The sequence below is a fragment of the Pongo pygmaeus genome, chromosome 19 (genome assembly GCF_028885625.2).
Source record: "Pongo pygmaeus isolate AG05252 chromosome 19, NHGRI_mPonPyg2-v2.0_pri, whole genome shotgun sequence".
Taxonomy (NCBI): domain Eukaryota; kingdom Metazoa; phylum Chordata; class Mammalia; order Primates; family Hominidae; genus Pongo; species Pongo pygmaeus.
Window position 1 is genome coordinate 83,221,748 of NC_072392.2, and position 14,884 is coordinate 83,236,631.

General features: G+C 44.5%; 1 long non-coding RNA gene across 2 annotated transcripts; it reads left to right on the forward strand.

The window, feature by feature from the left end:
- Positions 1-1,340: 1,340 nt before the first annotated feature.
- LOC129017234 (uncharacterized) lies at positions 1,341-10,494 on the forward strand. Of its 2 annotated transcripts, none has more exons than XR_008495036.2 (4): positions 1,341-1,891; positions 4,155-4,671; positions 8,360-8,448; positions 10,053-10,494. It is a non-coding gene; the product is annotated as an uncharacterized LOC129017234 (long non-coding RNA). The 2 variants fall into 2 exon arrangements; XR_008495035.2 differs by having other exon boundaries at positions 1,593-1,891; positions 4,546-4,671; positions 10,053-10,384.
- The last annotated feature ends 4,390 nt before the right edge of the window (positions 10,495-14,884 follow it).

Genomic DNA, 14,884 nt, shown 5'->3' on the forward strand with positions numbered 1-14,884 from the left:
AAGGGGGAGCAGGCACAGTGGCCCTCTTTTGTAGAGCTGCAAATCCCAACACTTTGGGAGGCTGAGATGAGCAGATCACTTGAGTCCAGGAGTTCCAGACCAGCCTGAACAACAGGGTAAAACCTGATCTCTACAAAAAAATAAACAACAACAACAACAACAAACTAGCTGGGAGTGGATGGCACACACCTATAGTCTCAGCTACCCAGGAGGCAGAGGGAGGATCACCTGAGCCTGGGAGGTTGAGGCTGCAGTGAGCCGTGATCATGCCACTCCAGCCTGGGTGACAGAGTAAGACCCTGACTGGGGGGGGGGAAAAAAAAGGAATGCAGGGTGTCTCTTGCAGTTGACATTTGGCAGGACATTTGTGAAGAGAGCAGTTTAAATGAAACAGGGATGGGACCAATTCCAGATTGCCCCAGATTAGGGAGTAGATGGGAGGAGAGCAAGAGACGACCACCCACCAGAAGGGACAGAGAAGGGCTGAAAACAGATAGAGTGGTAGCAAACAGATAAAAGTGATAGCTGAGGGCAGAGAAGGGAGGACCACATTTTTTTAAAAGATAGAAAAGGTGGCCGGGCGCGGTGGCTCACACCTGTAATCCCAGCACTTTGGGAGGTTGAGGCAGGCGAATCACCTGAGGTCAGGAGTTCGAGAGCAGCCTGGTCAACTTGGTGAAACCCTGTCTCTACTAAAAACACAAAAATTAGCCAGGTGTGGTGGCAGGCGCCTGTAGTCCCAGCTACTTGGGAGGCTGAGGCAGGAGAATCACTTGAATCCGGGAGGCAGAGTTTGCAGTGAGCCAAGATTGTGCCACTGCACTCCAGTCTGGGCGACAGAGCAAGACTCTGTCTCAAAAATAAATAAATAAATAAATAAATAAATAAATAAATAAATAAATAAAATAAAGGATAGAAATGGCTTTAGCATATTTATAGATCAAAAAAATAGGGGTGGGCAAGGTCAAAAAGAAGATAGGAGGAGAGCACACACAGCTGGAGGGGGTGGCCTTGAAGAGGAAAGAGATACATCACCCTCTAACACGGGCAGATGAAGATGCATTTGTGGTGGGGGAGGTAGCAGTCAAGGCTGCCAGCTGCTTAGCTTAGCAAATGCATTGTCACCTGCCAAGAATGAGAGGAGTGGAGGCTTGGTGAGGAGCTTGAGAAGATGGGCTAATGTGTAAGAGCCGCAGAGGGAGCTGCCAAGTTCAAGAGGGGGATGAACAGTTTGGGGACCCCAATCGGATGGTGAGCCTTGGGAGTGTCCTGATGTGATGTCACAGTTATGTTTTGTGAAACGCAATGCAAATGGTCCCACACCTGGGGGACTTGAGGGTGACTCTTCACACCAGGGTGGGAGGACCCGAAGAGTGAAGGAGATGGAATTTGAAACTCCCTGTCTAAAGAAAGAAAGTGGAACTTGTGGAATAGTAAACAAAATCCTTGCAGGTGCTCCCGTTTTCATTTCCTTTGCATATCCTGTCTCAGTCATCTTCCTGCACCCTTGCAGATGTTGCCATTCCCAGGAAAATCAGGGGCAGAGAGCAGCGTGGGTGGGAACTGGAAAGTCCCTGCTGTGGAGGGTCTTGGGTGGATGCACCGGCTCCTGCTCCCCCATCTGCTGCTCACGGAAGGAGACGCCTACCGGAAGCAGAAGGAGGGGCTGGGGGTCTGGAAGGCTGAGCTTGAGTCGCAGGAACACTAGGGATGCTAAGACCTCTCGGGAGGTCTTGGTGGCTGGTGTCTCTGAGGGCCATCAGCTGGTGTCTCTTTGGCCGAAGCAGCCCAGGCAGGGATTGGGAAAGGTTAGGAGCGTGGACTCCAGAACCAGCCTGCCGAGGGCGAAACTCCAGTGCTGCCACTTACCCTTCAAAGCTACAGGACCCAGGTGAGTGATTTAAAGCCTCTGTGACTCAGTTTCCCCATCTGTAAAATGTGGATCATAATTGCTGCTTCCTCATAGGGATGTTTTTGTGAGAATTAAATGAATTGAAAGGTGGGGACCCCAAACACCCAGTAAAGGTGGGGTATAATCCTTTAGCTCATGGCTGAGTGCCTGCCACTGGGAATTCAGCTTGGGGTGTCTGAGTCAGAGGGGCCTGGCACTGAACCCCAGCCCTCCACCCAGACCACTCAGGACTCCCTTGAGATCCTAATGGGTGTGGAGTATGCCTGCCTTTCCTTCCTTCCCTTCCCTTCCTTCTCTTTCTTTCTTTCCTTCCTTCCCCTTCCCCTTCCTCTTCCTGTTCTCCCTTCCCTTCCCTTCCCTCCCCTTCCCTTCCTTTCCCTCCCCTTCCCTTCCCTTCCCCTTCCTGTTTCCCCTCCCTTCCCCTCCCCTCCCCTTCCCTTCCCTTCCCTTCCCTTCCCTTCCCTTCCCTTCCCTTCCCTTCCCTTCCCTTCCCTTCCCTTCCCTTCCCTCTTTCTTTCTTTTCCTTCCTTCCTGAGACAGGGGTCTCAGTATGTTGCCCTGGCTGGTCTCAAACTCCTGAGCTCAAGCAATCCTCACGCCTTGGCCTCCCAAAGTGCTAGGATTACAGACATGAGCCACCATGCCTGGCCTACACTTTTATTTCTGATAAAGGCTAAGTGAAGACCTTAGCTTAGTCTGAGAGTCAAATGGGCCTGCCTAAAGTCAGAGTGGGGTGGACTCTCCCACCTGGTCACAGCCACGCTGGCCCCAGGCAGGGGCTGGCCTAGGGTGGAGTAATGCAGAATAGATGCTGCCTGCAGGAAGCTCAATGCCCAAGAGGAAAGGCATTAATATTAATATGTTATATATTAATGTATTATATATAAATTTAATGGCCAGGCGCAGTGGCTCACGCCTGTAATCCCAGCACTTTGGGAGGCTGAGGCAGGCGGATCATGAGGTCAAGAGAACGAGACCATCCTGGCCAACATGGTGAAACCCCATTTCTACTAAAAATACAAAAATTAGCTGGGCATGGTGGCGGGCACCTGTAATCACAGCTACTCGGGAGGCTGGGGCAGGAGAATCACCTGAACCCAGGAGGCGGAGGTTGCGGTGAGCTGAGATCATGCTACTGCATTCCAGCCTGGCAACAGAGTGAGAATCTGTCTCAAAAAAAAAAATAAAATAAAATAAAATAAATAAACAGTCATATATAATATAATATAAAAATAATATTTATATAAGCTATATATTATATTTATAATATATTAAATATTTTAATATGAATGTAGTTTATATTAGATTTATAATATTTATTTTTCATTATATAGTTCTTCCCAAATGTATTAATCCAGTGAGTCATTCCATCTCTTCTGAGAGCCCATTTGGCTCTCAGACTAAGCTAAGGTCTTCAATTAGCCTTTATCAGAAATAAAAGTGTAGGCCAGGCATGGTGGCTCATGTCTGTAATCCTAGCACTTTGGGAGGCCAAGGCGTGAGGATTGCTTGAGCTCAGGAGTTTGAGACCAGCCAGGGCAACATACTGAGACCCCTGTCTCAGGAAGGAAGGAAAAGAAAGAAAGAGGGAAGGGAAGGGAAGGGAAGGAATGCTGCTCAGCCAGCAAAGAGGCAAAGCCTCAGCAGTTGTTGGGGGGAGGGCAGACTCAAAGAAGAAAAGGGGAATGGGGAGCAAGCCTTCTCCTAACACTCAGCTACTCCATGTCTCTTATGTCTGTTCTACAAACACTTTTATTCCACACTTGGGGCAGGGTGTTGCAATCAGTATAATGGTTTGGCAATGGACTTTGGAGCTGGACTACCCAGGTTTTGAATCTGACCTTCGCTACTTCCCAGTTCTGTGCCAAGTCCACACCTGCCTCCAGATTCTCACTTGAACAATGAAGAACCTATCACCATATCCCCCTCAGGGGCTGGTCATGAAGATTAAATGAGTGGTCTTTAAGTGAATGTTTTACAGATAGATCTATGAGTGTTTGTTACTACCCTTGCTATTAAATGAAAGGCCTTGAGGGCTTTTTTGTTCGTTTGTTTTGCTTTTCGTTTTTTGAGATAGGGTCTCACTCTGTTGCTCAGGCTGGAATGTAGTGGCGTGATCTTGACTCACTGCAACCTTGACTTCCTGGGCTTAAGTGATCCTCCCACCTCAGCCTTCCAAGAAGCAGGGACCATAGGCATGTACCACCACACCTGGCTAACTGTGTTTATTTATTTTTTGTAGAGATGGGGGTGTCTCACTATGTTGCTCAGGCTGGTCTCGAACTCCTGGGCTCAAGTGATCCTCCTGCTTTAGCCTCCCAAAGTGCTGGGATTACAGGCATGAGCCACCGCACCGAGCCCATGAGGCTCGCTGCAGCCTCTCTTTTGAAGAGGGAAAAAACAAAGTTCCAGCTCTCCAGGAAGAAAAAGGACCTCATGCCACCTTAAGAAAAGGAATTTAAATGACGTGGTTGTGCCTCCATGGGCAGTGGACAGCTGAGCTTCTCCAGGGCTGGAACCCAGCAGGCAGAAATGGAGGCTCCTGGGGCTGTGTGGTTCCCCATCTCTGGTCTCTGCATCTCTCTCTGAATCTTCTTCTTTTGTATATTGATGGAGGAACTGCTGTATCCCAGGTATGGAGCCAAGTGCTGGGAAGAGAGAGTGAATAATAAAGTCTCTGCCCTGAAGGGACTGACAAGCCAATGAGCAAGACAGACAGTATGGAGAATCACATAAAAATCATCCGTGTTGCAGCATGGGTGAGAATTTTCTTCCTTTTGAAGGCTGAATGATGTTCCACTGCATGTATATAACATGTTGTCTGTCTAGTCATCCATTGATTGGTACTTGGGTTGCTCTCGCCTTTGGGCTATTGTGAATCATGGTGCTATGAACATACGGGTACATTTAACCTTTTCCTTTTACAAGTGAAAGAAAAAGTATAGTTAAGGAAAATGGACTAAAAAGAGGCATAATAGAAGGATCTGACCTAGCAGGGGGAGAGAGGGAAGGTTTCCCCTTGAGGAAGTTCTATTTTGGCTGGAGCCCAAAGGATGAGAAGTTAGCTGGGTAAAAGGTAAGTGAAGAATAGTTTTGGCCACACGTAAGAGCCTTGAGGCAAAAAGAAGCTTAGATTGTTCCAGAAATGGAAATGGAGCAGTGTGACCAAGGCACAGAAATCCATAGCGAGAGGGGCATGGGGGGGATCCTTGGGGTGGGCAGCATCCAGATTGAGGGGTCATTCAGGACTCGTTACAAATGGGCTGTTTTCTAAGAGCTGTGGTAGACAACTGAAGCCCTCTAAGCAGAAAAGTGGAATGTCCAAATATAGAGTTAAAAAAAAAAAGTTGCTCCGGCCACAGTGGAGGAATGAATTGGAAGCTGGAAGGAGGTATGGGGCAGAAGCAAATGCAGGAAGACCAATAAGGCACCATGGGAGTTGACCAGGCAAGAGATACTGGTAGGGTGGGTGGCAGTGAAGATGACTGAAATTGATGTATTAAAGAAACATTAAGGAGACAGAGTTGGTTAATTTCATGATTGATTGGCTCTCAGGAGTAAGGGAGAAAGGGGTATCTGGTTGACTCCCAGGTCTTTGAGCTGAGCAAGTGAGTAGGTGTTGGTATTATCTGCTGTGATAGGAAACAGTTAAGGAGACATGGGCTGTAGGTGCATAGAAATTATTCACTCAGTTTTGGATATCACAAAGTTGAGATCCCAAATGACATGAGAGGTTATGGTGTTGCTGGGTAGACAGCACTGGACATATGGTTTTCAGAAAAGAGGCCTTGTGTGACATGAGATACAGCTGGAAAGGTAGACTGGGCCATGTTTAAGATAATAATAGCACACCTGTAATTCCAGCACTTTAGGAAGCCAAGGTGGGCAGTTGCTTGAGCTTGAGAGTTCAAGACCAGTCTGGGGCAACATGGAAAATCCCCATCTCTACAAAAAATACAAAAATTAGCCAGGCATGGTGGCGTGCTCCTGTAGTCCCAGCTACTTGAGAGGCTGAGGTGGGAGGATCGCTTAAGCCTAGAAGTGGAGGTTGCATTGAGCTGAGATAGCACCACTGCACTTTAGCCTGGGCAACAGAGCAAGACCCTATTGCAAAAAGAAAGAAAGAAAGAAAAAGATAACAGTAGCCAATATTCACCAAATCATCAATATATGAGAGATATTATCATTTTTCATTTATAGATGGGGATGTTGAAACATGGAGAGGCTGTGAAATTTACCCAAAGTCAAACAACTCATAAGTGGCAGTGCTGGAAATACAAACCCAGACAGTCTGGTTATTATGTCTCCTGTTGAACCATTCTGTGATCTGGAATGCTAGAAGAGCAGGTCTGCCCAGCCTAACCTTTTCCTTTTACAAGTGAAAAAAAAATCATCAAGGATAAGTTACTTGCCCAAGATCACCCCAGCTATCAATAGTTATGGCAGACATGAGGCTATGATCCAAGTCTTCTGACTCTCAGCACATCCCTTTCTACCATACATTCAATTTCACATCTTTTAGACTTCTTTTCCCAGATTCATTATTTTTAGAGATGGAGTCTTGCTCTGTTGTCCAGGTTGGAGTACAGTGGCAAGGTCATAGCTCACTGCAGATTTGAATTCCTGAGCTTGAATGATCCTCCTGCCTGCCTTCTGAGTACCTGGGACTACAGATATGAGCCACCATGCCTTGTGTAGATATTATTACATTTGTAAAAATTTGCGTTTCTCTGTTTTCAAAATTTTCAGTAGGGGACATGTATAATATTTATAGTGGGGAAAAAGAGACTTGCAAAAGCAGAGACATCAATATTATTAAACAGAATTCATCTGACTTTGGTCTAAAGGAGGCATGTGGGGTATCAGAAGACAGGATGGTATTGCCATATTTGTCTTTGATAATTTCTAGCAAGTGTTTCTGGGAAATTTCTATCATTGCGGGAACTCCATTCCTTACGATGGAAAGGAGGAAACATCTCTTATTGTAGGGTAGCATACGGAGGAGGTGACCAGGAGGTCTGTCTTAGGTGAAATCGTTCTCCATGAAATCCCTAAAACCCACTCTCCTCCCCATTCCTCCCTTCCTCACCTACTTGCTGGCCCACCTTGCCTGGAAATGATGGAGGTGCAGGGAGAAGAACAGAGTTCCAGGCTTGTGGGAACAAGACACCCTTTTACTGTCAAGCAAAGCCAATTGATTTAGATGGAGAGAGGTGCTCTAAGCAAAGTGTTTACATTTTCAAACAAAGATGCAAGAGAATGTAAGGATAAGAAGGAGCAAGGTTATCAAAGCTGAATACACTTCCTCAGACTGTTCTCCCTCTAGCAGATGTCTTGGACCAAAGTAAAACAATGTAGATTCAAAAAATCAGTTTGATATAGTTACTTATCTTGAAAACTGTTGAGATTGCTCCTTTTGCCCTTTTTTCACCTACCTTGTCCAATTCATCAAGCTGTCTTCCACTTATTATTCAAATGGGATATATTTAGTTTATTTATATCCCAAGTCATTCTAAAAAAAAAAAAGTTGTTGTGGCTTACCAATAGATAAAAGCCCAGATAATAAAAGCCAATTGTGTAGGAATCAAAATAGGAAAACAGCGAAGAAAATATTAGAAATCAAATGTTTAGTCCAAGGGAGCCTGATGGCAGATCTGAAGTGATTTGATGATCAAGATGAAAAAAGAAACATGATACACATCTCTCTTGAGCAGAGAAACATTGTGAGTTTTTTTAAGGAAAATTAAATTTTTCTTGGTACTAAACTTTGAAAGAAATTTCTCCTATTATACATGGTAGAGAGATAGAATGCATAATTCTTTGACAACAGTGTTTGGATCTAATTTGGTATCAAATCACAATTTTTTTTCAAAGAGAAATTCACACAACTAACTCTTTTTTTTTTTTTTTTTGAGATGGAGTCTCACTCTGTGTGTTGCCCAGGCTGGAGTGCAGTGGTGCGATCTCAGCTCACTGTAACCTCTGCCTCCCAGGTTCAAGCGATTCTCCCACCTCAGCCTCCCCAGTAGCTGGGATTACAGCCACTGTGCCCAGCTAATTGTTTTGTATTTTTAGTACAGACTGGGTTTCACCATGTTGGCCAGGCTGGTCTCAAACTCCTCACCTCAAGTGATCTGCCTGCCTCAGCCTCCCAAAGGGCTGGGATTACAGGCGTGAGCCACTGCACCCGACACAACTAATTCTTGTAATGATTTTAGATAACAGTGGGAAACTGTAACACTGGACTTTAGCCCAGAGATGCTGATTCACAGTGGAGATTTGATCAGTTCTTGAAAGCACAATGGCTTACGCTTAGGTTGGCAAGAACTTTTGGAAGCAAATCCTATTTTCTAACGTGTTAGTCATTCTTTCCATTTGCATCTTTGTTTGAAAATGTAAACAGTGTGTCATCAATGTTGTTATCTAAATCATTGTAATTTTTAACAGGAGGCAGTTTTGGGTGAATCCTGTGACATGCTTCTAGAGACCTATCTCTACGCCTGTGATGATGATTAATAGGAGGAATTGGGACTACGGTAATTCAGATACAAATCACTTAACTTAGCTTTCATCTGGTACATTTATTTATGTTGTGTCTCTGTGTATCTTTTCTTTCTTTTTTTTTTTTTTGAGACGGAGTCTTGCTCTGTTGCCCAGGCTGGAGGGCAGTGGTGTGATCTTGGCTCACTGTAAGCTCCGCCCCCCAGGTTCACGCCATTCTCCTGCCTCAGCCTCCCAAGTAGCTGAGACTACAGGCGCCCGCCACCACTCCCGGCTAATTTTGTTTTTGTACTTTTAGTAGTGACGGGGTTTCACCGTGTTAGCCAGGATGGTCTCAATCTCCTGACCTCGTGATCTACCCGCCTCGGCCTCTTAAAGTGCTGGGATTACAGGCGTGAGTCACCGCGCCCAGCCGTTGTGTCTCTTTTCACGAGTGAGTCAACAAGGCATTTAGGAGATGCATGAAATAAAATGATAAAGTATAAATTAAAAATCGGTACAAGAAAAACAAATTAAATATGGAGTCAAGACCAGGGTGGATATAGGGTGAGGCTGGAGAGAATGAAGATTTAAAGGCAATAAACTTCTACTATTGCTTCAAGTTGGCTGCAAATTGGCTTTGGGCTTCCTAGAGGGAAGGGGGCAAAGTTCACTTTTTCCCCTCTGGTCTGAAAATGGTGAAGTCCCATCTCTACTAAAAATACAAAAATTACCCGGGTGTGGTGGCACACGTCTGTAATCCCAGCTACTCGGAGGCTGAGGGAGGAGAATCGCTTGAACCCGGGAGGCAGAGGTTGCAGTGAGCCAAGATCGCGCCACTGCATTCGGGTCTCGGCGACAGAGCAAGACTCCATCTCAAAAAAAAAAGTCCCATTGAAACATAACTGTACTATTCTTCTAGTCTGTAGCCTGTTACCATCATGAAAGACTAAGTTGCTCTTTTTGACCCAGCCCCCGGTGGCTTTCCCTTCTGTGTTGGTTCCTAAAGAAAAGGGGTTTAATTGGCTCATGGTTCTGCAGGCTGTACAGGAAGCATGGTGCCAGAATCTCCTTAAATTCTGGGGAGGCCTCAGGGAGCTTTCACTCATGGCTGAAGACGAAGCACGAGCAGATATGTCACATGGTGAGAGAGGGAGCAAGAGAGAGAAGGGAGAGGTTCCAGACACTTTTAAACAACCAGATCTCATGTGAAGTAACTGAAGGAGAACTCACTTACCACCAAGGGGATGGTGCTAAGTCATCCTTGAGAAATCTGCCCCCATGATCCAATATCTGCCACCATATCTACCTCCAACGTTGGGGATCACGTTTCAGCATGAGATTTGGAGGGGACACACATCCACACCACATCAACTTCCATTTCTAAGAGCTCTTGGGGCATCTCTTCAGTGCTCTGTGCTTCTGTTCCATTCTGGAACAGAACATTCTGCTTCCGTTTCTACCCTGGGCTTTCACGGCCCGCTCAGAGTTCACTTCCCTCATAACTTTGCTCTCATGTGGCTTTGCCTCACCATGGGCCTGATTCCACCCTTTTCAAATTTGTCCACCTCTACCAACTGGCTCAACTGGCTATTTCCAAGAGTGATCATATAGTTGATTGGTCCAGGTCATCCTTTTTTTTTTTTTTTTTCTTTTTCAGGGTCTCTCTCCATCATCCAGGCTGGAATGCAGTGGTGCAATCACAGCTCATTGCAGCCTCGACCTTCTGAATTCAAGTGATCCTCCCACTTCATCCTCCTGAGTAGCTGAGATTACAGGCATGCACCACCATGCCTGGCTAATTTTTTAAATTTTTTTTGCAGAGATGGAGTCTCACTGCGTTGCCCAGGCTCAGGTCATCCTTTTATACCTGGCTGTATTACAGGTTGATAGCCAGTCTATGAGTCAAGTCCCATGGTCCAAAATGGAAGCTAAGGGATTGGGTGGGAACATGAAGGGAGCTGTGGATGAAACCAATTCCTTTGCAATGAAGTTTAAGTATGGCAAGACATCATCTGTTCATCTGGGAGAGGGATTGAGCAGGAGTGTGGGAAAACCAGTTGCCCTCTTGCCTCTATTGCAAATAAACGCTTTTGTCTTTCTGAAAAACTTTTCTTCTGAGTTGCTTAAGTCATTCTATTTGGAAGTATGTTAGAGGCTTTGGGGAGCCCTACACTAAAAAGTACCCCCTGCATTTTTTTGTGAGACAGAATTTTGCTCTTGTTGGCCAGGCTGGAGTGCAATGGCACGATCTTGGCTTACTCTGCCTCCCAGGTTCAAGCTATTCTCCTGCCTCAGCCTCCTGAGTAGCTGGGATTACAGGCGCCTGCCACCATGTCCAGCTAATTTTTGTATTTTTAGTAGAGACAGGGTTTCACCATGTTGCCCAGGCTGGTCTCGAACTCCCAACCTCAGGTGATCTACCTGCCTCAGCCTCCCGAAGTGTTGGGATTACAGAAATGAGCCACCATGTCTGGCAATAATCCTTTTTAAATGTATTAAACACATAGACTTCTGAATGTTTTTGGCTATAATACACCCCCCTGCACCCCATTTCTTATATTTCTTCATTTATATCAGCTGTTAGTAGCTAACATGCCATTGCTTTTACATCTTGCTACTCAGATTGAAGTTGGTTTGGGCATCACCTAGCAGCCTGTTAGAAGTGCAGGATCTCAGCCTCACCCCAGAACTACTGCATCAGAAACTGTACTTAATTTATTTATTAAAATTTAAAAAGTTTTAATTACTTTAAAATAGCTAAATTAATTAAATTTAATAAATTTATAAATTTAAATTAATAAATTTAATTAATTAAATTAGAAATTTACACCTTATACAAAAATTAACTCAAGATGGATTAAATACTTAAATGTAAAACCCAAAATCATAAAAACCCTAGAAGAAAACCTAGGCAATACCACTCAAGACATAGGCATGGGCAAAGACTTCATCACAAAAATGCCAAAAGCAATTGCAAAAAAAGCCAAAATTGACAAATGAGGTCTAATTAAACTAAAGAGCTCTGCATGGCAAAATAAACTATCATCAGAGTGAACAGGCTACCTATAGAATGGGAGAAAATTTTTGTAATTTACCCACCTGACAAAGGTCTAAAATCCAGAATTTACAAGGAACTTCAACAAATTTACAATAAAAAAACAAACAACCCCATCGAAAAGTGGGCAAAGGATATGAATAGACACTTCTCAAAAGAAGACATTTATGTGGCCAACAAACATGAAAAAAGCTCATCATCACTGATCATCAGAGAAATGCGAATCAAAACCACCATGAGATACCATCTCATGCCAGTCAGAATGGCAATTATTAAAAAATCAGGAAACAATAGATGCTGATGAGGCTGTGGAGAAATAGGAACTCTTTTACACTGTTGGTGGGACTGTAAATTAGTTCAACCATTGTGGAAGACAGTATGGCAATTCCTCAAGGATCTAGAACCAGAAATACCATATAACCCAGCAATACCATTACTGGGTATATACCCAAAGGAATAAAGGAATATAAATCATTCTACTATAAAGACATATGCACACATATGTTCATTGCAGCACTATTTATAATAGCAAAGACATGGAACCAACCCAAATGCCCATCAGTGACAGACTAGATAAAGAAAATATGGCACATATACACCATGGAATACTATGCAGCCATAAAAAGGAAGGAGATCATGTCCTTTGCAGGGACATGGATGAAGCTGGAAGCCAGTATCCTCAGCAAACTAACACAGGAATAGAAAACCAAATACCACATGTTCTCACTCATAAGTGGGAGCTGAATAATGAGAGCACATGGACACAGAGAGGTAAACATCACACACCGGGCCTGATGGGGAGTGGGGGATGAGGGGAGGGAACTCAGAGGATGGATCAATAGGTGAGGCAAACCACCATGGCACACGTATACCTATATAACAAGCCTGCATGTTCTGCACATGTATCCTGTTTTTTTTTTTTAGAAGAAGAAAAAAAAATAGAGACAAGGTGTTCATCTGGCTTGAGACCAGCCATGTTGCCCAGGCTGGTCTCAAACTCATGGGATCAAGCAATCCTCCCAGCTCAGCCTCCCAAAGTGCTGGGATTACAGGCGTGAGTCACCATGCGCAGCCTATTTATTTTTGAGAGAGGTTCTTGCTCTGTCACCGAGGCTGGAGTACAGTGGCTCGATCATTGCTCACTGCAAACTCAAGCTCCTGGGTACAAGCTATCTTCTCACCTGTCTTCTCACCTCAACCTCCTGAGTAGCTGGGACTACAGGCACACACCACAGCGTCCAGCTCCTATTTTTATTTTTTGTAGAAATGGAGGTCTCACTTTGTTGCCCAGGCTGATCTCGAACTGCTGGCCTCAAGCAATCCTCCCGTCTCAGCCTCCCAAAATGCTGGGATTACATGCATAAGTCCCTGCACCTAGCCTATTTATTTATTTTTGAGACAGAGTCTTGCTCTGTTGCCCAGGCTACAGTGCAGTGGTGTGATTATAGCTCACTGCAACCTCAAACTCCTGGTCACAAGAGATCTTCTCACCTCAGCCTACTGAATAGCTAGGACTACAGACGCACACCACAGCATGCAACTCATATTTTTATTTTTATTTTTTTGTAGAAAGGGAGGTCTCACTTTGTTGCCCAGGCTGATCTTGAACTTCTAGCCTCAAGCAATCCTCCTGCCTCAGCATCCCAAAGCGCTGGGATTACAGGCATGAGCCACTGTGCCTGGCCAGAATCTGCACTTTAACAAGATCCTCAGGAGACTAACATTTGCATTAAATGTTGAGAAGCATTGATCTTAGAGCAAACTTTGGGAAACATTGAACAAGTCTGATCAGTGAATGTGGTTCTGAGAAGTAATGTGCCTTGTCTAAGCTCCCTAATTAGCCAGTAGTAGATCTGGGATTAGAATCCAAGTGTCACGAGTCCAAGTCATATTAACTTTCCAGCACAACATGGTTGTTTCCCTCATCTAGAAAACAAGGAGGCCTGATTTGATCATTGTTAGAGAAGGAAATTAGCATGTGATTGGGGTGACCACATAAGTTATCATCCAAACATAGTCACTTTTTTGTTTTTTTATTTTATTTTAATTATAAAATAATTTTCTTTACTAGAGACAGGGTCTCACTATGTTGCCCAGGCTAGTCTTGAACACCTGGGCTCAGGCGATCCACCTGTCTTGACCTCCTAAAGTGCTGGGATGACAGGCATGAGCCACTGCACCCGGCCTAAACATAGTCACTTTTGAGAGTGGAAGAGGGCACCATTTGCTATTTCAGGACAATAAATGCAACCTGACATAAGTGGTCACTCTATATACCTAAAGATATTTCTGGTTTACAGGGCCCCCTCATATCTGTTAACTAAACTGCCTAAATATCTGATGACAAAGTAATTTTAAAGTTCTAACTTTTATTTATGTATTTATATTTATTCATTTTTGAGACAGGATCTCACTCTGTCACCCAGGCTGGAGTGCACTGGCACTATTTTGGCTCACCATGGTCTCTGCCTTCCAGGCTCAAGTGATTCTCCTGCCTCAGCCTCCCAAGTAGCTGGAATTACAGGCATGCGCCACTACTGCCCAGCTAATTTTTGTATTTTTAGTGGAGATGGGGTTTCACCATGTTGTCTAGGCTGGTCTTGAACTCTTGACCTCAAATGATCCAACTGCTTCGGCCTCCCAAGGCACTGAGATTACAGGCATAAGCCACCATGTCCAACCTAAAGTTCTAACTTTCAAATAAAACCTGGTTCTCAAGGAAAAATAATACATGTATCTCATTGTAATAAAAAAAAAAAACTATCTAACCTCATTAAGAATAAAAGAAGCTGGGTGCAGTGGCTCACGCCTGTAATCCCAGCATTTTGGGAGGCCGAGGTGGGCAGATCACGAGGTCAGGAGATCGAGACCATCCTGGTTAACAGGATGAAACCCAGTCTCTACTAAAAATACAATTAGCTGGGTGTGGTGGTGGGCGCCTGTAGTCCCAGCTACGTGGGAGGCTGAGGCAGGAGAATGGCATGAACCCATGAGGCAGAGCTTGCAGTGAGCCGAGATCACGCCACTGCACTCCAGCCTGGGCTGCAGAGCGAGACTCTGTCTCAAAAAAAAAAAAAAAAAAAAAAGAATAAAAGAAAAAAGAGAGAGAAAGCCCAAATTAGCAAAATAAGAGAATATGGGAACCAATCACAGATACATACAAAGTTGAAATGATTTTGAAATTGCTTTGCTGAACCCATTCAACTAAATTTGAAAACCTGGTTTCCACGTTGTCATTCACCGTGGCTGTGGCCAAGCTAGGGCTGGAAGCTACATCTCATGGCTTTCTGCCTAGTAATTTCCCTGTGAGTCAACCAGACTTCAGAGTCTCATTTCTGAAACTTTTATTCCAGTACTCTAACCTAGAGCTAAGATGTCTTGGTAGCTTGATGGGAACGCGGCTCTTCCATGGGAATGAGACACAGATGATCTGA